The sequence below is a fragment of the Canis lupus genome, chromosome 29 (genome assembly GCF_003254725.2).
Source record: "Canis lupus dingo isolate Sandy chromosome 29, ASM325472v2, whole genome shotgun sequence".
In the NCBI taxonomy this organism is placed as follows: Eukaryota; Metazoa; Chordata; class Mammalia; order Carnivora; family Canidae; genus Canis; species Canis lupus.
In genome coordinates this window covers 37,735,911-37,761,937 of record NC_064271.1, presented here as the reverse complement: position 1 = coordinate 37,761,937, position 26,027 = coordinate 37,735,911, and the positions used below count along the sequence as shown (strand labels likewise).

Here is a 26,027-nt window from a genome sequence, read left to right as displayed (position 1 = left end):
GCTTTATAAATATAAATAATTTGTTTTAATATTATAATCTTGAATCATCTCCTTTGCCCAATCACCCTAGGAAAATCTATAGTTTCAGTAAGAATGGTCAAGTCTCTACCTCACTGTTTTCTGTATGATTGAATATTGCTTAGGATATGGAGAGACCAGGGCCAGGGACCTAATCATTTCATTCCCCAATTGACTATATGATGTTGTAAGAGTTATCTCACCACTGTGCTTCCACTTCTTCATCTGGAAAAGAGAATAATCATTCTTACTTAAAAATATGTGAGATGTTTATCTATAAAGAAAAATCTAGTAGGACAATCAGGTCCTGCATGGGGAAATGTGACATTGTAAGACTGATCAGCTGAGAAGTAGCTCAGGTTACAGCAAATGACCTCTTGCTGGTAAAAAAGTTGACATCCCTTGATTTGCCTTGTATTGCCCCTAATTCCAGTGCTTTGTTCTATAAATTCACACTTAAATATAAAGCTGAAAGATTAAAAACGTACATATGTGTATATATAAGTTCTTTCTTTTATGTAAGAGTCTCCATGGCAGAAAACATGATATTTTTACATCATCAAACTTAAACGGGGAAAATACTGAAACCAGTTCTGTGATAGGATGTGAAATTGACAGGAGGGCCTCACGTCTTCAAAATTCCCTACTGTCTAGTTCTTATCATCGTACCCCAACCACCTCACATCTGGATCTGCTTTAGGGAAACTCTAACTGTGACATCACTTTGGCCTAGATTTGAAATCTTTGTTCTGATTCTACAAATATTCTGGCTTAGGGACTCTTCCAGATATCTATTGCTGCATAACTGATCACGGCAAAACCCAGTGGCTAAAAGCAACCACAGGGTCTTCTGAGATCTTTATCTGAAGAAGAAGAACAAAATGTTCACATTCAGTTAGTTTCACCTTATGTAAGTGTAATGTCCATTACAATACCCTGTAATTAGGGGCACCTGGGTGGCTCAGCGGTTGAGCATCTCCCTTTGTCTCAGGGCTTGATCCCGGGGTTCTGAGATCCAGTCCCACACTGAGCTCCCCACAGGGAGCCTGCTTCTCCCTCTGCCTATGTCTCTGCCTCTCTCTGTGTCTCTCAGGAATAAATAAATACAATATTTTTTTAAACCCTGTAATTAGTTATAATAAACAAATCAAAGAACATCAGACTTTTAGGAAAAATGACATTTGCTATCAACTGAATAACTTTTTTTAATATTATTTAATTGATTTTATTGATTTGATTTATTGATTTATTGATTTATTGATTTTTAGCTCATGAATCTTCTCTTTGGGCAGAGCTCCGCAGGGAAGATTAATTTCTGTCATTTGTGCCATCAGTTGGGGCAGCTTGCCTGGGCCTGAAGAAGCCACATCCAAAATGTCTCCCTTATATGGTTGGTAAGTTGGTTTCTGGCTATTGTTTGGCTTCCTCACAGACTAGTGTCTGGGTCACAAGAGCGAATGTCCCTGGAGACAGGAAGTAGAAGTTGCTAATTTCTTAAAACCTGAGCACTGTATCACTTCTACTGTATGTAACTGGTCAAGCAGTCCTGGAGCCCAAATTCAAGGGCTTCAAAGGCACAGACATCCCGCCTCTTGATGAGAAGCGGTTCAAAGAATTTGGGGCCATGTTTCAAAACTGCCTGAAACAATGTCTCAGACATGGTTTTGTGTAAGAAACAGGCCCTGTTCTAGATATTTGAAGCAGAAAGTTTAGTGTAGGCAGATGCTCATGAGATTACAGGAAAGACAGAAGGAGCAAGTCTTCCCCAAATGACTTCCAAAACAATACAGGTGATCTACTAAAGCAACTCCTATTCTGGAGGCTGCCTCTAGAGCTGTGCTAAACACAGGACATCAGTGCAAGGGGCATAACCATCTCTCACATCCAGATAATGGATCGAAACCAGATAATGGACACCCATATTTTCCATTAGGAAGTAAAGAAGATCAAAATCAAGATGTCACTGCCGCCACCACATCTCCACAGTCAGGAAGTTGGGGAATGAAGTGCTGTGCAAGGAAGCCTCTGGTATCCACCATCTTGTTAATCAGTAGCCAGAAGCCTAGTAGTGAATTTCAAATTTGAATATGCTTCAGAATCCAATGGATGGCATATTAAAACACCGTTTGCTAAACCCACCTCAACAATTTCTGATTCAGTAGGTTGAAAGTGGGCTCAGGAATTTGTATATCTACTAAGTCCCTAGCCCTAGTACTGCTGGTGGTCCAGGGACCAAACTCAGAGAACCACTGGCCTAGAGATATCAGAAGGTGGCCATCCCCTCAAGTCTACCTTTCACATGTCTTATTGAATATAAAGGGTAGAAACTGATTTGCAACTGGAACCATGGTGGTGAGGCAGCATAAGAAATGTAGTTTTCAACTTTCTAATCCCCCAACTAGAAGGTTATAATGGACAAGGAAGGATCCTCAGAACGTCAACCATTGATGTATTATTACGAATTAATTTTCAGAAATTCAGAATGGGTTAACATTCAAACAGTTTCTACCGCACGCATTTATTGCAGTTACTGTAAAAGCACTAAAGCCATCACTGTGAACATAAAACATCACTATTTTCCATGTATGTGCATGTGAAAATTAAGCTAACAATGGAGCTTTTCATGTCCTGGAGTTCAAAAACATCCCATTTGTGTGTAGAAAGTTTTCATGAGAACTGAATGGAAATGTTTAGATCACTCTAAATTTTAGTCTTGAACTAAATTGCCATTTTCTCAGGGTAAGAGAACAAAATGATTTCATTATTTGTTGATTCTCTTTACAAATAATACGATTTGACACACTTTCTCTTTGGTAGAGCGGTTTGGGTGCCGATAACTGTGACTGTCCTATACTCATTCCATATTTCAAACAGAACACTGGAGATGGGGACAGTTGAACACAGTGTTGGTTTGAAGACAGTGCAGCTGAATTTCATGCTGTTTGCTGAGTTTAGTCTTCATTTGGTTAAATAACATGCTCCACGCTGGAGAGAAGTGGGACAAGGTCTGAGGAGGAAGACAGCCCACCAGTAGATGATGAGTTGGAACATCTGCTGTGCCGAGCATCCCATGGGTGGTTGTGGGTTGTGTGATGATTATTTCACAGGTGCAACAACCTCATTATTCAGGTACATCAGGAAGTGCTAAGGCAATTCCCAGCAGAGGTAAGAGTGGAACTCCAACAGTAATGACTCAGCTGGGTGCATCAGATGACATGGGGTTTCTGTGCTTGAGGCTGACCAACAGCTACAGTTTTCTTATAGTAAGATGCCTTTCCTCTACATAAGGGGATATCTTTGTTTTTTTATTCTTGTTTTGATAGGCACAGCTTTAAAGAGTGTCTCACTTAAGAGGATATGACTTCTATTTAATTAAGCAGATATGCATCCACAGCATAAATTTTCAGCTAACTAATCCATAACTCAGTCCTGATTTCAGGATGCATATCTCCAGTGCCACTAGGCAATAATCAATACATTTAAATGGCCACATAAATTAGGGCACCATAAGAGCCTGCTGGAAAAAAAAATATTCCATGACTATCTCCTGAATAATGATTGCGAAATCACTTTCAACAAAAATGACCCATGGTAGCTCTGCCTTTGATGAAATAAATTTCCCAAACAGATGCACTAAGTCACTGTGGCATCTTGCATCTCAGTTTCTGTGATAAGGAGGATTTTGTTTAACACTAATATAAAATTATGCAATGAGTCAAAAGCTATGAGAAAATGAAGAGTAAGAAAGGGAGCTGAAAAAAAAAAAAAGGAAAAAAAAAAGGGAGCTAAGTAGGGAACTTTTTTTGAAATGTGATTAGAATGTAGGTAAATTAAGATTGGTGAGGCCAGAGGTGTCTCCTTCCGGGTAATACAGGTCAGGGTTCCCTTTCCTCTGAACTTCATAGCATCAATTCATGTTCAATTTATTTGGAAATCAATCATCAAAGTACTGCCCAAATGTTCACTGTCAGCACCAGGAATCTGGCCCTTCTGATGTACCGTCTGAAATGGTCCCTTCTTTGTAAGTCTTCAGATTTCCTAAAAAATTAACAGTTTTTTTTTCATTCAGGGGAAAAGAAGTTAATAAAAAGAAAACAGTTTACTCTGTGACGTACAATGATTCTCTGTTACTGTACAATTAACACAAGTGTTTTGAATAGTTTATGTTTGAATAAGATCCATTTTTATTCTGGAAAGGTATCAAAGGCTCAGATGGGTGGCAGAGAATACAAGAACAGAGAGAAAGGAGGGAGAAACAGAAAATGAAAACATAGGCTAATGGAGGCAGAAAGTTCTTCCTGCAGCCTTGATTAACACAGCAAATGAGAAACAGCAGGGTTTACGCACTTTTGTTTTAATCTACATTCTTTAATTTACTTTCATCTAGGTGCAGGAGAAAATGAGGTTTGGGCAGGTTGTTCTAATGGACTAAAGCTAAGGTTTCTTTTTACTGTCGAAGCTAAACAATTTTTAAAGTCACAGAGTTTTGGTTCAGCAGCAATGGGTAGGTACAGGTAGAAAAAAAAAAACTAGTGACACAACATATTTTTTAGTTATAGGGAGAACTATTTGTGCCATTGACTTTGGGTGTGGTTCTTGATCCTAAAAGCAACAATTGGCAAGATGCTAAGAGACACTAACCTGTGAGAACCCAGAGCGGGGCTTTCCTTTTGTTCAACACATAGTTACCGAATGTCTATGATGAGCTCAGTTTTTGCAGTCATGTAGCTAATAGGTAGCTCAGGAGGGGAAAGAGGATGAGAAGACCTGACCATGTAAGAAAATACATGAACAAGTTCATTTCAGAAAGCAGTAATCCATAGAAAACAGCACACAGTGATATGACAGGTCTTAAAGAACAAACAGAATTTAGTCATTGGTGATAGAAAAAAAAGTTAGGAATTAGGAGTATATGTCATAGAAGCAAAAGCAGAGGGCCTAGCAAGGAAGCCAGGTAGGAGGTAACATATTTTGGATTAGTATGAGCCTGGGAAAGGCATGGAGGGAATCAGATCAGATGTGTCCACAGGATTGGCTGAGAATGATACAGGGGCCCTGAATGATATAGCAAATTCTCAGTAATGACCTCACAATTTGAGGCCTGGCAACAGAGGCAAATAATAGGATCATCCTGAGGCATGAGGTAGAAAAAATTGTTTGGCACAGACAGTGGCAAATTTGGTTTGGGATGGTTGTGTTGTTTGAGATACCTGCATCCAGCCACAGATGTCCAACAGGCAGCTGAAAGCCCAGGACTAGACACCCAGAAAAAGTTAAGGCTGGAGACTTGCAAGTGGGTAGAACCTCAAAAGACCTATAACTGAATAAAGCTCAATATTAATAATACCCAACACATATGCAATTATATTAATCTTATTGGTCTCATTAGACTTTAAGTCTTTCAAAGACATGAAATTGTGTTTGATCACTTCTATATCCCCAGGACCCAATATGGCGGGCATCTAGATCCCGGTACACGTGTAATAAATAGATGAATAACTAAATAAACAAAATTATGTAATTCTCTACAGAACTCTGTGTGCAAGGCAGGGATGACCATCAGTGACCCCTGTGGTCATATTGGTTGTTTATAGCTCGTGTCCATTCTCATTGGTCAGTGCACCCATTCTTTTTGATCCGGATCCATGGTTTGCTAGTCGTGAAGTATTTTTAATACCACCCGAGAGATAGTTGTTATTGTTCCTCGTCTGCCAAATAGGAAACTGATGTTTGCAAAGTTTGGGAATCTTTGCCATAGGTAAGCCAGTAAGAGCTGGAGAGATAGACTTCAAATCCTCTTCTCAGGTTGTCTGACTCCTAAACTATTCATCTTTCATCAACTTTTTCTCATAGTTTTCAACAAGATTGCTAAGAGGCAACTAAGGTTTAGCTGAGGTTGCCGTGATATTATGATTTACAAGAACTATATATTTGGTCTTTGTCCCCTCGCCTGGCACAGAGCCCCTGAAACCCTTGTGATGAGAGCAATAAAGGTGCGTAGTGTTGTGTTAATGAAGTGAGATTTGGAAAGCACCGAAGAGCAGAGGACTGGCTGCCAGGATGGCCAACCTTGTGATTAAAGGGGTTGGAGCCTCCAGTCCAGTCTCCTGACTTCCTGGGAAGGGGGAGGAGCTGGAGATTGCGTTCAGTCACCAGAGGCCAATGATTTAATCAATTGTACCTATTGAATAAATTCTCCATAAAACTCCAAAAAGGACGGGGTTCAGATTGCTTCTGGGTTGGTGAACACATGCAGCTACTGGGAGAATGGTGCCCCGGACGGGGCATGGAAGCTCTGTGAACTGCCCTATGCGTCTCTTCCATCTGGCTGTTCCCGGGTTATATTCTTTTTTAATAAATCAGTGATCCAGTAAGTAAGATGTTTCTCTGAGTTCTGTGAGCTGCTCTAGCAAATTAATCAAACCCGAGGAGCAGGTTGTGGTTGTGCTGATTTATACCAAGGGGGTCAGCAGTACAGTCTTGAGATTGGCATCCTGAGTTGGAGAGGGTGGTTGGAACCTCCGATTTATACCCGGTTGGTCAGAAGGAAAAGTAGCAGCCCGGGCTTGCCATTGGCAGCCGAACTGGGGCTGGTGGAGGCCGGTCTCGTAAGGCTGAGCCCTCAACCTGTGGAATCTGGTGCTGTGTTCAGGGAGTGTCGTGATGCTGTATCTTCCTGCAGGTGATGAAGAATTGCTGATAGTTTGGGGAGGTGCCCACCCCACATGTTGCAATTGGGTCCAGAAACCCAAAAGAGCTACCCGTTGTTGAGAATCTTTTTTCGACGAAGCTGCTCTGCCTTGTTTAAAACACACACACACACACACACACACACACACACACACACATCATAATTTTATTGAGCCTTGTTAATTTTAATTTCCTAGTAAGGCTGGAAATCCCAGGACTGCCTTAAATTTCACAAAACACCGGAATATTCTGTAATGCTTCGTTTTATTAAAATGACTGAACAGGGTAAAATATACTCCTCCTACTACGTTGATTACAATACATAGCAGCTAAAGGTTTCAGAACAAGGAAGATGAATTCCCAGAGAAAGAGTGCTCTGTGCTGAGTTTAAACTCCTATTTAAACTCCTCTTTTGATTTTCCAGCCTTACCGTTATTGGTAGTCCAGGGAACTGCTCTCTTTTTCACTCATCGTCAAGCTTTTCACACTAGAAATGCTGATTCTGTGTCCTGCATTGAGGAGTATTTTCTAGAGTCTCTCTGCTCTCCTTCTGAGCATTTCTCTGACTGGCTCGCCTAACACAGTTACTGGGTGTCTCATGGCAGGTGTCAACTATTTGTATTTTTATGACAGTGTCCTTTCCTCGCCATCCAGTGATCCGCATCATCTTTGGTGTTTATTTCCGGATGCATTTTAGAGCTTTCTCATCTGCTGTGTGCTCTAGGACCTTCCTGCGTCCTTAATCTAAACATTCTCCCTTTACTATTTTATTTTAATTAATTAAGTGATTAATCATTTAATAATTATTGAATTAAGTGATTAAACATTTAATATTTATGTCATTCAATGATGAATCGTTTAATAATTATAGAATTATTTTAATTTTTGTCTTCACCTAAGGACTGTTTTTGCCTTATTTTCTGGCTTTGTTTGCTTTTGGCTCTCTCCTACTTTTCTTTCCGTTGTTGTAGAGAGATAACCCAATGCTTTCAAACTAAAAATGCAAGTATCTATAAAGTTGTTTACTTCTTTTTTTTTTTTTTTATCGCATGTTTATAGAACAGAATGCCTTAGCAAGGGTACCATTACATTTTGAACCAAATAATTCTGACTTTTGGAAGACTGTTCTGGGCAATGTGAGGTGTTTACCTTGGCTTTTACCCACTAGCTGCCAACAGCAGCCTCTAACACACATATACAAGTTGTGACAACCAAAAACATTTCCAAACATTGTTAATGTTTCCTGGAGGGCAATATTGCCCCCACTTGACAACCATCACTACAGAGGTTAAGTCTAGCTTATTTGAGTTAATTTGGTAGGCGCTTAGGAAGAGCCACAGAATCTTAGGTTCAGTCCTGGCTTCTTAATTTATTAGCCTGTAACTCTGGGCACATAGTTTCATTTCTATGGGCCTTCAGTTTCCTTTCCTGTGAAGCAAGGTGTGAAAAATGACCTTACCGGGCTCAAAAAATCATCTGAGGGTCCAGTGAAATAATCGGTATAAAAATCTCATTATCTACCAAATAGCATCAAAATAGTAGTTCTTTTCTCTGATCTTTTTTTTTTCCCTTTTGGATTATAGAGAGGACAGGAAAAGAAATCTTTAAAATTAGATTGGAACAGACAATGAAGTCTTCTATTTAAGGGGAAAAATTGCCCCATTTGGCAGGTTAACTAGATTGCCCACCCACTCCTTCCTTTTCTAATTTCCTAGACTATGAAGAAAACACTCAAAGAGCTTTGTTTCCATTGGAAAATTTCAAACCCACAAAGTTCTCCTGGGTGTTCTAATCCCTCCTGTCCAATGCAATTACTATGTCAAGAACCAGAAAGAGTTATGTTTATGATGGCCCAAAGTTAAAATGTCAACCTTTAGGCACTGGTATTATTTTTATATGGAGCAAATAGGTTGACAGTAATTATTATGTGCTACCCACAGAACTTTAGGTCTAAAACATTTTGTATATAAACATTTTAACACCCGATTTTCATCAATTAACCTAAAATGCAAAGAACAGGGGAAAAGTACGTAGCACGAAGAAGATATTCTTAACTTCTGTCAGAATAATGAAGTTCAAAGGCAACATCCTCTGGAAATTTGGTTCTCTCACAGAGTACCAATTACAAAGAGCAAGACAGGTGCCATTTAGTAAGAAAAGGAATCTAATTCCTTGCATTTCATTTATTCCTTGCTCATGTTATATTGTAATTCACTGCCACTTCAGCTAAGTGACCCCCTTAAATAATGTCATTTACACCTACACACTTCTTTTTTATTTTTTTTTAACTTGGTCTGGTTTTCTTATACCAACATGTGTTGTTTATACGTGTAAGTTGCTGAGCTTTTCATGTAATAGGGATCATTTCAAGACCATAATGATACCCCCTGAAATAAATTATTTAATATATTTTTTGAAAAAAGAAGTAAAGCAACTCTTCTAGGTAATTGATGTGAGGTAAGCTACAGCATTGGCTGTATATTCGTTTTTCTCCGATGTATGCAATTATCCACTCAGCCTGTACCCATTAATATTATTTTTCTTTCTAAGCTGGAAGTATTTAAAGCCATTAGAAAATAATCCAAAGAATTCTATTTGCTGAATAAATTTTAATTTGCATGGCACCAGGAATTTTTTATTAATGGGAAATAAATTATTGCAATCTTTGGGAAGGAGACAAGTTAATAGCTTTGTGAAAAGCAATGGAGAGAAAATGATCTTGAAAAGGTCAGGTCTCCTGTCACAGTGTCTTTATGCACAATTAAAACAAGTCAAGAAAGTGGCTATATAATCAGGACCATGAATATGCATTATATCCTAATGAGAGTGTGAAGATGTAGCAGGCTTAGTGCTAAAGTCATCGTGGGGTAGTGACATAAAAATGGTAATTTGTGATGTAGTATTTAACTGTGTTTCTCTTTCTTATGGAAAACTTAACTCTTCCATAACTAGCCCGTCCTATCTTGTCTTTAGGATCTCTCTGCTTTTCATGGAAATTGTTAATCATGTGAGAGAAAAAGAAATAGCCAAACGTCGTCTACTGTCGTGTTTGAGTTGACTGACGGACTGAATTTTTCATTTAGCCATCAGTTGCTTTGATGTTTCATAGATCACACACATAGTAGTGTGTGTCTCTGGGTGAGTGCGTGTGTAAATACACTTTAGCTCAAAGCGAAATCCTTTCCTGATCATAACCTGAGCTACCTACGTGGCCTCTATCCTGCCGTCACATTTCTTCATCTCTTTCTTCTGTAGGCTATTGCGTGAATCCCTAACAACCGACAGGGCATCATACTTGGATGGAATTTTAAAAATTGTGAGCAGTTTTTATCTTGAACACCCCATTACAAGGCATATTGTTTATACGAGTGCTCTTTCTGTAGGAAAAGCCTTTAGAAATGACATTGGCAGAAATAGCCAGCTGCATCAAGAAGTTAACTTAAGTTCTTAAGTGGTCAATTACCTCTGGGTAATGGCAGCCTCACTGGGTCCCATGGCTGCTGCTCTGTGTGCTATTGAGCCCGTCCTGGCTATTCTACATTTTAATTGAAAAGCAGTATGAACATTCTGATTCAGTGGTCATTTAATGACAGATAATGATCACTGAACAATGATTCTGATTAGCTAATAGCAATTTAAAGGTTTATAGAACCTTTCACAACTCTACCTACTTATTCCGGAATATTAATAGAAGACCTTGAACTAAGATTTCCGTTCTTACCTCCATAAGAAGAAAATTTTTTGGAGAAGAGCGGAGTTTCTTCTCATGCATTTTTGACAGCAACTGTAAAGAGAAAACCCTGGGTGCCTTGGCCAACAGAACGGACACGGGAGGGGCCTCTGTCTCTAGCTCCGCTAGAAGTGAATCAACAAATGCCCCCTTGGCCGGGTTCCATTTTCCGAAGAATTGTTTCGGTGTTTCTTCTCCTTGGTTATCTGCTTGTCTGCTTAAACGTGGGATCTCACCTCTGGGATAGTGGGAGGCAAATGCTGAGGGATAACCCTTTCTCACAAATCCTTGCCTCCCTGCTGTGATTTCAGAGCAAATTAACCGTTTCCCAAATATCTCCTTTTATTTGATGCATTTCACAAGTAGAGATTCATTCATTTGGCTGCCTCAAGGGGCCAGTCATTAAAAATAATGATATCTGGCATAGGATGCTACAAGGAATTTGGAAGGTGGGAGGCTAAGAATGTTGAAAGGTGAGTTTCACCCCTTCCCAATTTCCCCAAGGGTCAGCCCTAAACGTATTCTATCTAAATTATGTAACACTATGCACTGCATAGTTTTCTTTGTGTAGACCTTAAATACATGGAAGATGAGATTTTTTCCTCCTTTTCATAAATGGAAAAGCTTTGTATTAATCATTAAGTACACATTGCTAACTATAGGACTGCATGGGAATCAGGCACCTAAAAACAAAAGAAGTATCTATGCTGGCACAGGTTTTGAAATTGAATTTATTCCTAGCAATACAATGAATGGTGTAAAATTCCCTTTGGGGCAGGCATGGGTTGGGGGAATAATGAGGTAACATACTGTGTAATATTCACTGGTTGTAGTCCAAAAAAAATGCTTGATAATCCTTGGCTAAGTGTAAAACAAAAACATTGTTTGGACTTAGTATCATGACAGTTCCTGAAATGGAAAACAGGGTCAATAACCCAAAGACCGTGCGCCTTGAAAGTTATGGGTTTTGTTTTGTCTGCTTTGTTTTTGGTATATGAGAACTTTACTCATTGAAGGGGCAGCCTGGCCGTTGGCCAGGGCCTATTAACATTTACTATATGCACAATTCTAAAAGCTACTTACTTGGATCATTTTGCAGAGTGTGTATGACTATCAGAATTTTGGGAGTTATTTTAAGTTAAAAAAAAATATATATATATATATGAAAGAAAGAGCACAAATGGGATAGGGGCAGAGGGAGAGAATCTTCAAGCAGACTCCCTGCTGACCATGAAGCCTGATGTGGGGCTCAATCCCACCCTCCATGAGATGGTGACCTGAGCCAAAACCAAGAGTCGGTGGGTTGACTCACCGATTGAGCCACCCAGGCACTCCACGATTCCAGTCCTTATATTTAGTTTAATTATAGCTCTATTTCTTACTAGCTGTGTGATTTAACCACGCTGATTAAACTCTGAGCTTAGATTATCTCTTTACCAATGAAAAAGTAAGAATAGCCACTTCACAAGGCTGTGGCCAAAATATGCAAACCCCTTAGCAGACTATCTATTCAATAGCAGAACATCAATGCCTGGTTAATTTCCTTCTTTTTCTCTCAATCTTGCACAGGTCAGAGCTAGGAAACCTGCTCCAAGGCCTCTGACACTTCCGTTTTGATCCATAGAGCAGCAGTGATGGGGCCGTGGGTAGGTCCCATGATGGGGGGTGTATCCCCTGAGGTGATTCCCCAGGAAGAGGGAAGAATGGCCATTGCCTGAGAGCTTCCTCCCTTCCCCCTCCAGACAGATGAGGCCAGAAAGCAGTGCCCTTCAATCATCCAGGGAACCAGTGGGAGCCATGGGGAAGTTGTAGCTCTGCCCTCTTTCTACCTGTGACTCTTTATCTTTCCTTTCCTCTCCCAGCGTCCACCTGGGGGTTGTGTATGGGTAGGAAAGTGTCAAGTCCAGACAGACCAACTGTATTCCTCATCAGACAGAAGGCATAACATTGGACCCTCTTTAGTCTTGGCCTGCGGAAAATATAGCAGAATTAAGGGAGAAAAGCCAACAAACAAACACCCATAAAAAACAAAAGGCAAGATAAACAGGGGTATTTTAAGAACTGAAATTTTAAGGGAGGGTGAGAATCTATATACACTATTAAAAGAGCAACTATAAGATTATCAATTTGTTACTAAATCCAATGATGGTGGGTAATTTTTTTTTAGTTTTGCTATTGTCCTGATAAAATAAATCAGCAACATCCTGATGAGGTGAAAGTGTATTTTCTAAAACCATATAGTAATTGAATAGCAATGTGAAATAATTCTCAAAATATCACTTTAATAAGGCTCAGAGTGCCATGAAAACAGCTGCATATTTTGCAGGAAATGGGTCCGACATCACATCATTCTCTCATTAAATGGATAGTTATTAAGAGTCTAAATAGAGAGAAAAGATTTACAGATTTTAAATAAGCACCCACTTAACTAAATGCTTCTGAGCAAAAAATAAACAAGTGATTGATACTTTGATACAGATTTTATTATAAAGTGTATTTTAAGAAAAGCTATTTTTTAAACTTTTTTCCATATCCTACCTTATTTAATATTTACAGTAACCCCCTAAGATAGAAATTCTTATAGGTAAGCTTCCCAAGGAAATGCTATAAAATTGGCTAAACCACACATACAATTAATCTTAGGGCTAGAAGTTGATGGAATTTTTACTTCTTCATACAATACTAATTGATTATAGGAATTGCCTTTAGGACCAGAATACAAATCTACTGTATAAATAGCAGGTGCCCTACCTGATATTTCTGCTTTTCAAAGTTACCGAATCGAAATACAATTTAATTCAATGTCTAGTTTTTGGCTTTTTGTAATGTTGTTGAGTTTAGAAGATGCCATGTTTTTGGTTTTCCTTCAAAGAACTTACAATCTAACAAAATTCACTAACGGGCAAGTTTATAAGCACCTTTGTGATGCTCAGTGTTTTCCAAATTCTGCCTAACCTGTAGGGTGTTCAATTAAAAATCCTTTTAATGTTACACTTAAGAAATATGTCATGATGCACACGTCCTCAAATTCCCATCTACTTCAGGACTCGTAGGCTGGTGGGTCATTTATGATTCTGATTTAGGAGGATGCAAGGTTCTCAATGTTCAACAAGCACCCCAAGCGATTCCGATGCCTACGATGAGTGATCCAGTTTCAAAAGCTCTGCCTTTAGCTCTTCTCCTTCTCCTGCACTAACTCGGCCACTGCATCATTCTTATAAAATATAAGTTACCAGCACACACTTGGAAGAAATTCTTCTCCTTCCTGGGTACAGATGGATACTACAGTTCTACTGCTTACACATCAATATAAAAATTACAATCAGCATTATCAGATGTGGATGACCCTCTGAAGCTAAAGGTCTAAAGTTTCAGGTTTTCAGGACAAACAGAGGCAAAATGGTTGCTTAGAAAGAAACTTCTCTCTACCCATCTCCTTATTTTCAAGTCCCCTTCCTACTCCTCAGTAATGGTTTGGGGGCTGTGGTCAACTATTTGGAAAGACGACCACAAAATCTTTCTTTCCTTAGACATGTGAGTCTGCAATGTGGCTTTGTGACTCTTCTCATCAAGAGTTAGAATCTCTTTCCCCTTCCTCTGAATCTGGGCCAGCGTTTGGAGTGGCTTTGATTAATGGAATATGGTGGGCGTGATGTGGTGTGAATTCCAAGGAATTCTGTCTAGGGAGACCTTGAAGCTTCTGCCCTTGCTGGCTTGGAACCTGAGACCACCATGTGGTGACGACACCATGGGTGCAATGACATGTGAAGAGCCCCAGCCCTTGCAACCATCCACTGAACCCAGTCCTGCAACCAACTGAAGCTAAGTGAGGACAGCAAAAAATTGCCCAGGCAACACAAGTAAAGACTTGTTGACATTTTAAGCAACAGTGGCTTGAGCTGGTTTATCACGTTGCAAGAAAAAGCTGATACAGGGGTCAAAAAACAAGACAGAGAATACACAGAAGGAATATCACCATTTATTTAAAGGCTATCCATGAGCCAGTGGTAGAAACAATTCCAGCCTCGTTCTTACTCATCTGTATTTATGCTCTCTTTAAGTGCCAAAATATCATCTTTATTGGTGCCATGTTATGCCTTCTGTTTATTAAAAAATCTAAAATCTAAATCCTTTATGCCTCTAGCCTCACCCAGAGAGTCAATGCTACAATACAATATTGATTTTAGCAAGTTTGTCCTCATTTAGAGAACATTCTGAAGATATCTTTCATCTGTTTAAGATACTTTCAGGTTATCTTATTGTTTTGATTTTTATTTCTTAGGTTGGTGGGAATCTTTTATGTTTATAATTCATTTTCAATTCCTCAAGTCAATTGGGCCAACATCAATTGGAGCAGGAATTGCCTTTAGGACCAGAGTACGGGGAGAAGACGTATGGGTAGAAGACAATACTGAAAGCCGTAGGAACATACAGTTGGATATTTAAAAGAGGAGGAAAGAAAAGAGAGAGATTCCTGGGCCCAGTTCTCAACCTCCCGCTGAATCCTGCTACCCTCCTTCCCTCCAGGACTGAATTCCTGTGGAGTCCTTCTGCTGCATTTGCTTTTCCCTTTCAGAGCCTGATCTGTTACGGAGCCGGGCTTACTCCTCTCCAATAAATCTCAACCAAAACTTTGTTCCCCAATCATCCCACCTAGAGAGGCTCAGTGAGGGCGACTCGGGAGTGAAAGATTGGGTCAGACTTCTCAAGTGCAATTGAAACTGAAAAATCAGAGTAGAAAAATGTGAAGATGATATCTGATTTTCTTCCCCTGCTGTTTCAACATGGGATAAATATATACCAAAGTCTGGCGTGCTTATTTTGCTCCAATATTAAAATCACTAGATGAGAGCTTTTTCACTGCTGCCAAGAGATGAGGTCAGTTTTACTGTCAAAGTTTATCACTTCCATTGGCTTTTAAGCTCACCTCTAGTTGCAGCCCTTGGCTTGTTTCCTCACCAGTCAGCTACCCCCAAACTACCACCAACCGCTACTCCCCACTAGGCTCGTTAGGCGATCCACGACCATCACTCAGCCTCACACGTGGGAGGGGACATAGTGATTACTACCAGAGCAGGCATGAGCCAGGCCCTGTGAGGACACTCTGCAATCTTGGACTTCATGTCATTAGGGCCTGTGCAGCATCCTTGCTTCCGATTGGCCAAGAGCGTCTCAATATCTTCTACAGGGAGGCCAAGAGGGACTTCTCCACTAATAGCCCATGAAGTCCCAAAACAATACAATAACTATTGCCTTTTAAGCACCACATGCAAGGCAGTGCTCTAAAAGTTTTGTAAATATTCACTCATCAAATGTCCACGCCATCATCTGCATTTTGTCACCCTTTCAGCCCTACGGCCACATGTTTAGTAGCTGCTCTTTATAATATGACGCTACTTACACCAATTTTTTTCTCTGCCTTGGGGCTTTACCTAAAATCCCAAATGCTTATTACAAAAGCTTAACAAATTCTTTATCCCTCTCACAACCTTTTAGAGACTCACAACACATAGTGACATAGTAAAAGTCTTAAGAAGTCTTGTGATTATTTTTAAGACATATTTAATCTTATTTAACCCAGGTACTTCCTAAACTTATTTCCACGGAAACTTTCTCCCGTAGCCAGTTAACGGTTCTTCAGAACACATTTTAGAAATAGCAGCATAAATATAAACAACAGAATGGTGGAATTCTAATATCAACCTCTAGCTCCGACTCACTGAGAACTGGTGAAAACCTTGCAGCTCGTAGGGCAAACAGAAGCATTTATGTTCTGGTTCCATCTGTATCTTTTCCTGCTTTTTATTTTTCAACATCCCACACCTTTCTAGGCCTTTGCTGGTCTGCCATAGAAAGTCACTTTTCCATATGAAGACCTTAATCTTAGTCAACATGTATAATTTATTAAAAATTCATTTTAAGGGCCTCAACCAGAAACCTCTCCAAAGTTCACTCTTTTTTACAGCCCAGAAGTGCTTGGACTCTGTTTGTAGAATGCTGCATCTTTTTTTTTTTTTTTTTTTTTTCTTAATTAGAGTGATCTGTTTGTTATCTCTGTCTGGGTCGTGGGTGATCTGTTTTCTTTTTGGTGATACAGGGAGGGTGCAGTCCTTAAATCTCCTTTTGGCAGGAAGCATAATTTCCTGATACAAATCTAAACTGGAAAATGAGCTTCTCCTGAGGCAGAGACATGGATACCAGAACACTTCCTTTGAACGCTTGCCTGCAGCATCTAAGGGGGGTAGGGTAAGCAGTGAGGTATCTACTGTCTATATTCCCAGTGAATTTTGTCTCTATTTGAGGACAGACTATCCAGAAAACCTGCCATGTGTATGAAGTTCTCCATCATCCAACAGCAATTCCTTACAGAGAAAGGCCAAGCCAATTTCTAAAGACATTGGTGTATGTTTCAGACTGCTAGGAAAAGAACCAAGAGAGCCACTACAAAGTCATTTGACAGCTATAGCTCCTGGCATTTTAATCTTACTCTGTGATTTTGGTAACAGTCCATTTAATGTCATTTTGATCCACTTAGCACCAGGAATGGTCCTGCCTATATTGTTGAAGATCTGAGCTAGCAGACATTTCCTAAAGCAATATGAAACCATAAAGGAAAGAATTTTTTTTTTTTTTTTTTATCATTCTGCAGTAATCTACCCAGGGTGCTCTTCTAAAGAGCATTCTAAGGCAACACTGTCCAAAAGAAGTTTCTACAGCAATGAAGGTGCATTCTTCAATACATGGTAACTAACAGTCGCATGTGGCTATTGCGTATTTGAAATGTGTCAGGTATAGTAGAAAGAATGAATTTTAAATTTCATTTAACTTTAATTAAATTTATATAGCCACATGTGACTAGTCACTGCTGTATTAGTGCAGATCTAAGGAGTTTACACAGTACAGTTAGCCAATTCAAGTATCAAATCGAAAGGGTTCACTGCTTTTGTTTTCCCAATTTAATAAAAATTAAGGGAAAAACATACCAATGATAATCTACAGTGTGCATTCCATATATCTGTTTATACATCTACTTACATGTAGGTTGTCCGTGTCAGACGCAGTAGGTCATCAAACACGTATCCAGTATCTAGTAGGCACTATGGTACCAGGAGCAGGAGAAAATCACAGAGATCAAGATAAACAAGGTTGTACAAACAATTTATAGCACCTGGGATGAATTGATCAAGGAATAAGAAACATAGCAAACAAACAAAATAACACATTAAAGGAAAATGGTAAATACTAACAAACCTAAATGTTTAAATGATTTGGGATTTCTTTCACTGACCACAATACAAGCAACAAAAACATAAAGCTAGTAAGAACATCTAAATCTTGGACTTATTTTGTGAAGATCTCTTTTCCTGTTCTTATGCCCTACCAAATAGGGTTCACCATCCAGATCTCGATGGAATGGTTCTGTGCGCTAGTGGGTCCAGAGGTCAGTGCATTCAGCAAAAGCAACAACCTCCCAAAGAATCTCCTAAAACTTAACTTTAGCCTAGATTGGCTCAGGTTTAACTCTTAGTCATTTGTTTTCTTGTAACTTTAGCATGCTACAAAACAAAATTGAAATGTCAATAAAAAAATATATTGCCAAATACATCATAACATTAAAAAGGCCACAGGGGAGAATTTGACAAATAGTGATAAAGTTAAATTTAAAGTGACATAAGTACATACAATTGGCTGAAGTAAGTATAATTTACTTGTCAATATAACAGCCCTTAAAAAGATCACAAAACCAAGAGGTTATAAACCATTACATGGAGGTTGAGTTATAATATTCTTTCTAAACATTAGCAGAGTAAATTGAGCTGGATGAAGCAAAGAAATGTACAGATAGGGGGGTGGGGAAGATGAAAGACAAGTAAAATGTAATACGGGAGGAATAAAGTAGTTGAAAATATTAGAGCGAAATAGCCAGAATCCAGTGGGAAATGGATTCTTTAATGTGATATATCTATAATCTGATTTTGGTTTTAAATGCAAAGTAAAAATATGAAAAAAAAATAAAGCTTTGATATCATAATGTGTTCTCTTTGCAGATATGTGAATTGATTCTTACATGATATGTGAGATATGGATGAGTCAAAAAAAAAAAAAAAAAAACCCGTGTGGCTTCTAGTTTTATCTCCCCAGCCAGTTATTAACCAATCTTTTTTAAAGTCTAGCATTAAATGGATTCCAAAAAAATCCTGTTTCATTCATTTTGCTCTGAATGACATTTCATAACTTTAAAGTTCTCTAATGTGAAGCATTTTTCTTCCACTTTACTCTGAATGTTACTTGATTTTACTTTATCTTATTAAATACCTTTAGCACATCCTTTAACATGTCTATGTTAAAATGTTCAGGAGAATCACTTAATTTCATTAAGCTGTGCTCTCTCTTTTTTTCTTGGAAAAGTTCTATTACATTATATTTATTATATTTATTATATTTATTTTCCCTAAACTCAAACTTTATCTGCAAATTCTCTTTCCTGTCCTTTATTTTCAGATGCATAAGACACAGGATACCATGTTATTATTTCTCATTTGGAGTTTGTCCTATATGTGCAAAATGGTGGAGGAACTTCACATCTCAACTATTTACCCAAGAAATACCCCAGATTTTATTTTATCTGTCCACCCATCTTCAGCTAGTGCTTTAATTGACTCCTACCGGTTTTGGGTTACCTGAAATCCTCTGACTAGCAGCAATCTGGACTGCTTGGTCAGTGCACTGAATAAATTTAGGTGGTATTACCCACCACATCTTCATCTAATGAGAAGATGACACCTCTTCATTCTCACCTAACAAAAGAATAGCAGTTTAAGTTACTATGAAGTGAATCTGGATGTAACACCTGAAGTGACTTCCAGAGGTAACTCTGGCCTTGAGACTCTGTAACTTTTTTTTTTTTCAGATTTATTAGCTTATTTGAGAGAGAGAGAGATAGAGACAGAGATTGAGAATGAGAAAGCAAGGGGAAGGGCAGAGACAGAGGGAGAGGGAGAACCTCCAGCAGACCCCCCACCTGAGCATGGAGACCACCTGGGACTCAACATTATGACCCTGAGATCCTGGCCTGAGCTGAAAACAAGAGCCGGACACTTAATGGACTGAGCCACCCAGGCGCTTTGAGACTCTGCAACTTTTGAGTAACTTGCTCAGCAACAGAGGTCGTGGCAGGGCTGCTAATGGCCCATATAATTTTGTTGCATATACAAATTATAGTTGTTTATAGAGTGCTATAAAAATATCATTTTATTATTTATGTTTAAAAACCTATAAATGTATTGTTGGTACAAATAATTTGTGTTATGACTTTATTTGGTTTCTGTGGTTACCGTTTATATCTTGCAATCCCTAAAACATAAACTGTGATATAACTCAGCTATATGGATGAACTATCATTACCCAACTACTTGAAAATATATAAAATTACGATGGCTTTTATTTGGGGTTTTTCTCAAGGCAGATTCAAATGCAATTTTCTACTTATGCCTATCTTTGTGGACATTTTAGCATTACCGCTTTACAAGAATCTCCTTCCTCTTAAATAGTTATAAATTATTAGCCTATTAATTGGACATGACAACATAAAGGACTCCCATCAGTTAAAAATATAAATCTTATTGAAACAGGGATGCAAGAATGATTCCTTTGAATACTACCAACTATTGCCCCTTACACGCACAGCAGAAAGCTGTGTTCTCTCTAATTTATATGCAATTGATAATTAAAATGTAATATTAAAATTTTACCAGAACTTATATTTCTGTAAATTATTTAAGTCCCATACATCAGAAGGATAAAAATCTATTTTTCTAGGTATGAACAGAAAAAAGCAAATGTGTACTTCATACAAATGTAAATTAAAATCTAGCAATCCTTTCACCAAAGGAAATGTCCGCAGGATATTTCAAATCATGAAGTGTGTGGGTACACTCATTAACCCATGGGAATTAACCATCTGGCACATGATATCCTTACTGGTTCGAAAAAAAAAAAAATAGGTCTCTCTCAACAAAACACTCTCTATTCAATATGCAGAACAGTCATTAATAGAATACTCAGTGTTGGGTTGAAACACAAGGAAATAAGATCTGGGGTATAGAAGCAAGTCATCCTTAAAAAGTTATTAGAGTCTCAGTGACATTGATAAAAGACCACACAACAACCTTTTGCCTAACCAAAGATTTGACAACAAATAGGACAGCTGCGTAGGAAAAAAGAGGTTCTCCTCATAGACATCTACAAGAGTTTATATTACATGTCCATCTGTCTATCTATATACCTACCTACTTATATCCTATACACCTAGAATAGGGTTCCATAGATCAACAGCTCCTTCTATCCAGACACTTAGCTTTGGAAAATGATACCCCACTGAATTAATCTAAAATCCATTCATGCTTATATGTAGTCCAACTTCATTAAATTCTGGGGTACACTCCTACTGCCAGAACAACTGCCTGACTCTTCTTCACCCCGAATAAATGGCTAGTCAGATATTTAGGGCCGAGATGTTGGCAAAATCAAAATAATTTACTCTGAAATCCATATGCTAAGACAAAGTACACTATAACTTCAAGCAATAGAAATTTATAGAATTATTTTTATAGACTATTCAGAATCACAAAAATTGAGCATTGAACAAAAAGGAGGCTTTGGGTGAAGGACAGTACAGGGGAAAGCATCGTGAGAACACGTACAAACGGGTGGAAAGAAAATGACTCACTCACCTTGCTAGAGTGGAAGAGCTTGTGAAGCCAAGAAAGAGTCGTTGGAGTTCACAGAGATCCTGGCTATGGGAATATTGGATTTGAAGCAATAGGAAGCCACTTTAAGTTCATGAGCTGAGCAGCCCTATGATGGAAGAGCTCCTGGCAGCAGCATACAGAATAGAATCCAACAGAAAGAGATTAAATACAAAAGGTGTGAGGACAAGGCAGGCCGTACTTGCTCATATATAAATGGACTAGATCCCAAGGTTCCCATTCATTCAGATTAGTCCCTAAAAGGAATCACATACCAGTGATCAGAGGAGAACATAAGGAACCTTCCAGGGAAGTAAATAGACCCCTTCTCAACCTTGAATATCCTCAAAATACTTACTTAACAATATATGAAAAGCCTGATTTTTCCCCACTTGGGATATTTAAATGAGCCTAACATTCCGGTTAAGTCCTGAACTGTCAAAATTCATCTGGTCTCATCCTAGTTACAGTAAGTTCTTGATCCCCCAAAACCTTCCCTCCATTTTGTGGGATTTCCCACACCCCAGCCTCATTTTGAATTTTTATTTGGCTCTCACTCCCTTACTGGCTCTCCAAATCTCCAGATTCGTGCTCTAATTTTGATCTTACATCCCCAACTCTTACCTTAGAGGCCCTCCCCTAGTTGGAATCTAGCCTCAACCTCTGAAGACCTTGCACCCCTGAAATTTGAGTCCTTGTCTATTCTGTGCCCAATTATAACTAATATCCAGTTGGCTTCACACAAATAATTAAAATCAGAAACTTCACACAAATAATTAAAATCAGAATATTATAGCAAAAGGGGAATCTAGACTGTGCTACCAAATCACTCTTTAAAAATAAATATTTTATTAATCATACTAGCCTCTTATGTCCTCAAGCTAGAAAAGTCTTATGCTGTTTCTGGAGCCAAATTTATTAAACCACAGAGCCTTGGATAAAGCCCTTCACTTTTGGAATTTGGAACAGTGTCTACAAAAATCCCTTTGCAAGCTAAGGCCTAGAGAACTTGGTAACCACACAGAAGATTGAGATTATCCCCACACGTACCGTCTCGACACCCATTTGATGTCAATTTGAAAGATAATTTCTCAAAAAAAAAAAAATTGTGTGGCTCACAGTCCAAATTCCTAAGAAAAGATTCTTTAAGCAAGACTATATCCCTCGTGTTTCATGCTTCTCCTTGGAGAATCTCCCCCCAAACGCTTATAAAGTGAGACCATTTTTAGATACCTATATCTGTCGAGCCTTAACCCCAGTGGTATGGCTATTGGCATCTCACAAATTTTGAAAAGAGTTATAAATAGTTAACAGTTTTGCTGGTGGCAGCGGATGTTTCTTGTCTTTAGCTTATTCTTTTCCCCTTCCACTCATATTTCTATGCCAGTGTTTTAACTCTAGCTTCAAAACAAAACACCAAAACTTTTGAAAACAGAGCTGGGAACACTGGATCACTTGTGACACAGAACTGGCTAGCAGTACCCCCTCCCCTGTCAAACCATTCTAGTTTGGGTAAGAACTTGAAAATCTCAGATTCTGAGATTTCTACTAGTTGTCAGCTGTTTCAGAGTGGGTATAAAAAGAGGGACTCTGAATAGAGGCAGGAATTAGAGGCAGGAATTTTGAAGACCACAAAACTACCCTCGTGTATGAACTCATTCACTCAACCACCACTTGCCAGCACTGTCTCTTCATATTCCATTCCCGAATAGAGGTTATAAAGACAAATAAGATTTTATGAGTGCAAGATGTGATTCTTCTTGGCTTAAAGAGAGTTACATTGCAGCCATACGTACATCTTATCCATGTAACTGTTTTCCAGAATCTTTTCCTCCTACTACAGATTCGGTTCCTACCCTAAAGCTTTACCTACATTAACTCCAGTGCCTTGGCCTATAGGAGGTACCCAATAAGGATCTGTGAAAAGAATGAAAAGCAAAAGAATCAAATGTGTCCACTATGTGCCAGTCACTCTAGGTAAACTAGAAAAACATGGTCCTGACCACATTTTACAGTTTGGAGAGATGATAATCAAACATGCAAGCATTTATTTCTATCTCTCTGTGAAGGGAAAAGTTCACTGAACTCAAAACTTGGGTTTGCTGAAATTGAAAGTTAAGAAGATAACACAGTAAGCTAAGCCAAGTGAAGAGAAAGACACTCCACGGTTTAGGGTAGGAGAAAAAGATACTACTTAGGTGTGGAAAGCAAAAGGAGGAGACAGTGAATGAATGAATGAATGAATGAATGAATGAATGAATGAATGGTGAAGCATTTTCTAAACTGAATGTTTGCCCAATGCTATCCATTAAGCGCTGGAAAAACAGTCATATCTCCTCTATAAAACTATTTTCGTCATATCCAGTCCTCACTGAAACCCCCACACCTCAAAATCCCTCCCTCTCTGGACATCTGGGTGGCTCAGCAGTTGAGTATCTGCCTGTGGCCCAGGGTGTGATCCTGGGGTTCTGGGATCGAGTCCCACAACAGGCTCCGTGCATGGAGCCTGCTTCTCTCTCTGCCTCTCTCTCTGTGTCTCTCATAAATAAATAAAATCTTAAAAAAAAAAAATCCCTCCATCTCTTATTTGAGTTCTCTCTCATATTAGATTATTTACATCTAGATCCATTTCATTTCTGCAAATAGATCAATTAACTTCTTGAATTGAGTTATTATAGCTTAGTAATTAAGACTGGAAAAAAATAAATAGAAAATATCTATATATCTTTTGATCTCTCCAGGTTTTCCAGAATTCTAAGAAAAATGTGAATCTAAACAATGTTGAGTTGTACTATCAGTAACACACTAGAGTGGAAAGTATTAACTAGATGCCAGAGGGGTGCTGGACCCTATGCCAACTGCTCTTGATGCACAACGAAGTGAGATGAGATCCATGAAAGCAGGCAGCACTTAAATAAATCACCAAGGAGCATAGTGAGTGCGGTGGTAGATGTGGGAACTCGGCCCTAGAGAAGCCCAGAAGACAAAGGGATCCTAGGGAGGAAGCCCAGGCAACAGATGTCAAGGTTTCACATGGGAAGTGGCAGCTGATCTGATTTTTAAGAAACAATATGAATCTTGCCGGTGACCTTTCAAGGGCTGGGTGGAGATGGAAAGAGGAGTGGACATTCTTGGTGGCATGAATAGCACGTGCGGAGTGAAGGAGTACCAAGGGGTCGTTGTAATAGGAGCAGGGTAGTGGGAAACTGCCAAGGCTGACTTGGCTTGTTTAAGCTCCTCCTGAAGGCCCTCATGCCTTTTAGGGTGATTTTCCTTTGGCAAAGTGTTCTCATGGTGAACTGGGAGAAGGTAAGTGACAATCATATCAGTGTTTTAGAAACCATAGTGTTGGACCCATAATGGAGCGAGGAGAGATGCTGACAAGAGGAAAGAACTGAGATACTTTAATAGTTGAAGCAACGGATGATGTTCTTAGACGAGGGGTCCAGAAACTTCTCTGTAAAGAGCCAGATAGCAAATATTTTAGGCTTTGTTGGCCTCATGGCCTCTGTCTCATGGCCTCTACTCAGCTCTGCTGTTGTGGCATGAAAACAGCCATAAACAATATTTAAGTGGACATGGCAACGTTCTGATAAAACTTTATTGACAAAAACAGGCATTACGGCCAAATTTGGCCTGGTTATAGTTTATTGACCTCTGGTCTAGATTAAAGTTACAGCAAGGATGGAGAGGAGAGGCTGATTGTGAGATTCGTTGTTGAGGTGAAACCCATCTGGTTAGCGAGGGTGAGAGGACAGAGCCTAGAATGAGTGTGGTATGTTTGAAATACGAGAAAATGGTAATGCTAGCTTCGTAAAACAGAAGTTGAAGGGTCGTTTAGGGGAAAGGTGATTATTTCATTTAAGGTAACCTCGTGTTGACTTTGAAGAGCCACAGAAATAGATGTCCACTAGAAATATTCCTCTCATGTTGCTATATTGGCTATCTTTGTAAGATCGAGGTATTCCCACCAAGTCTTCCTAACTGCCAATTTGTACTTTTTTATATTTATTGATGAATTGATGATTTTATTGACAAACATATTGGTTTTGCTTTGTCAGTACTCAGGTAAAAGTGAGCTTATTCTAAGGATCTTATGGGGCTAAGAGAGACAAGAATCTTAACCTCAGAAAGCTCTTTCCCTCCTGACTATACTAGAGCATCCTGCCAAAAGCCTCATAGCCTACACTTCTTCCTAGCACCGTCCTAAATCCACCAGTTAGTAATGTGCCTCACCAAGCTCACTAGACTAGAGTCTCCACGAGAGAGGAATCATGTCGGATGACCATTCCACACAGGAGCTCAGGATACCCACACAGAAAGACCTTAAAAAGAAACAGAAACTATTTTTAATGCTTTATTCTGTTTTGCTTTGTTTTATGAAAACCTAGACATCTTTTTGGAGATCGTTGGGAATCCACCATAGCTAGTAACTTATTTTGTCATCCCATCAACAGCTGAAATTCAGTAATCTCAAACGTCAGCTGTTAACTCTGTTATTCTTCTGTTTCCCCTTCTCCACGTATCTTACGTTTCCATTACAACCGCCTCGCTTTCCCTTTGAATTTCTTACATCCAAATTCCCCTATTGTCCTTGTTGGGTAGAACTTTCATGCCGGGATTCTTTAAAGACCACTGGCCATTGAATGTCCTCAGGTGAGTTACCATTCCTGGCTCAAATGACATGTAGTCAGGATGATTGGGTCACTTGGCATAGAAGATGACAACCGTATGTAAGGAATCACTTAGCATAGCTTCCCCCATGAGTAGATGGGGCAATGTCTGAGGAGAGGCCTGTAGGTATGACGAGCATCTAGAGACGCTTCTTTAGTAAAGCAAGT

The 26,027-nt window shown here is 39.1% G+C and overlaps 1 long non-coding RNA gene across 3 annotated transcripts in view; it reads left to right on the top strand.

Annotated features, from left to right (window-relative positions):
- Positions 1-782: 782 nt before the first annotated feature.
- LOC112650791 (uncharacterized) overlaps positions 783-26,027 on the top strand; it is a 42,982-nt gene continuing 17,737 nt past the window's right edge. Inside the window, exons 1-3 of one of the 3 annotated variants that reach the window (XR_003130446.3) lie at positions 783-928; positions 1,287-1,412; positions 18,941-19,697. This is a non-coding gene — a long non-coding RNA (uncharacterized LOC112650791). Of the gene's footprint in view, positions 929-1,286; positions 1,413-1,951; positions 2,149-18,940; positions 19,698-26,027 lie in introns of those variants that run through there. The other 2 variants (XR_003130447.3, XR_004810459.2) reach the window with 2 other exon arrangements.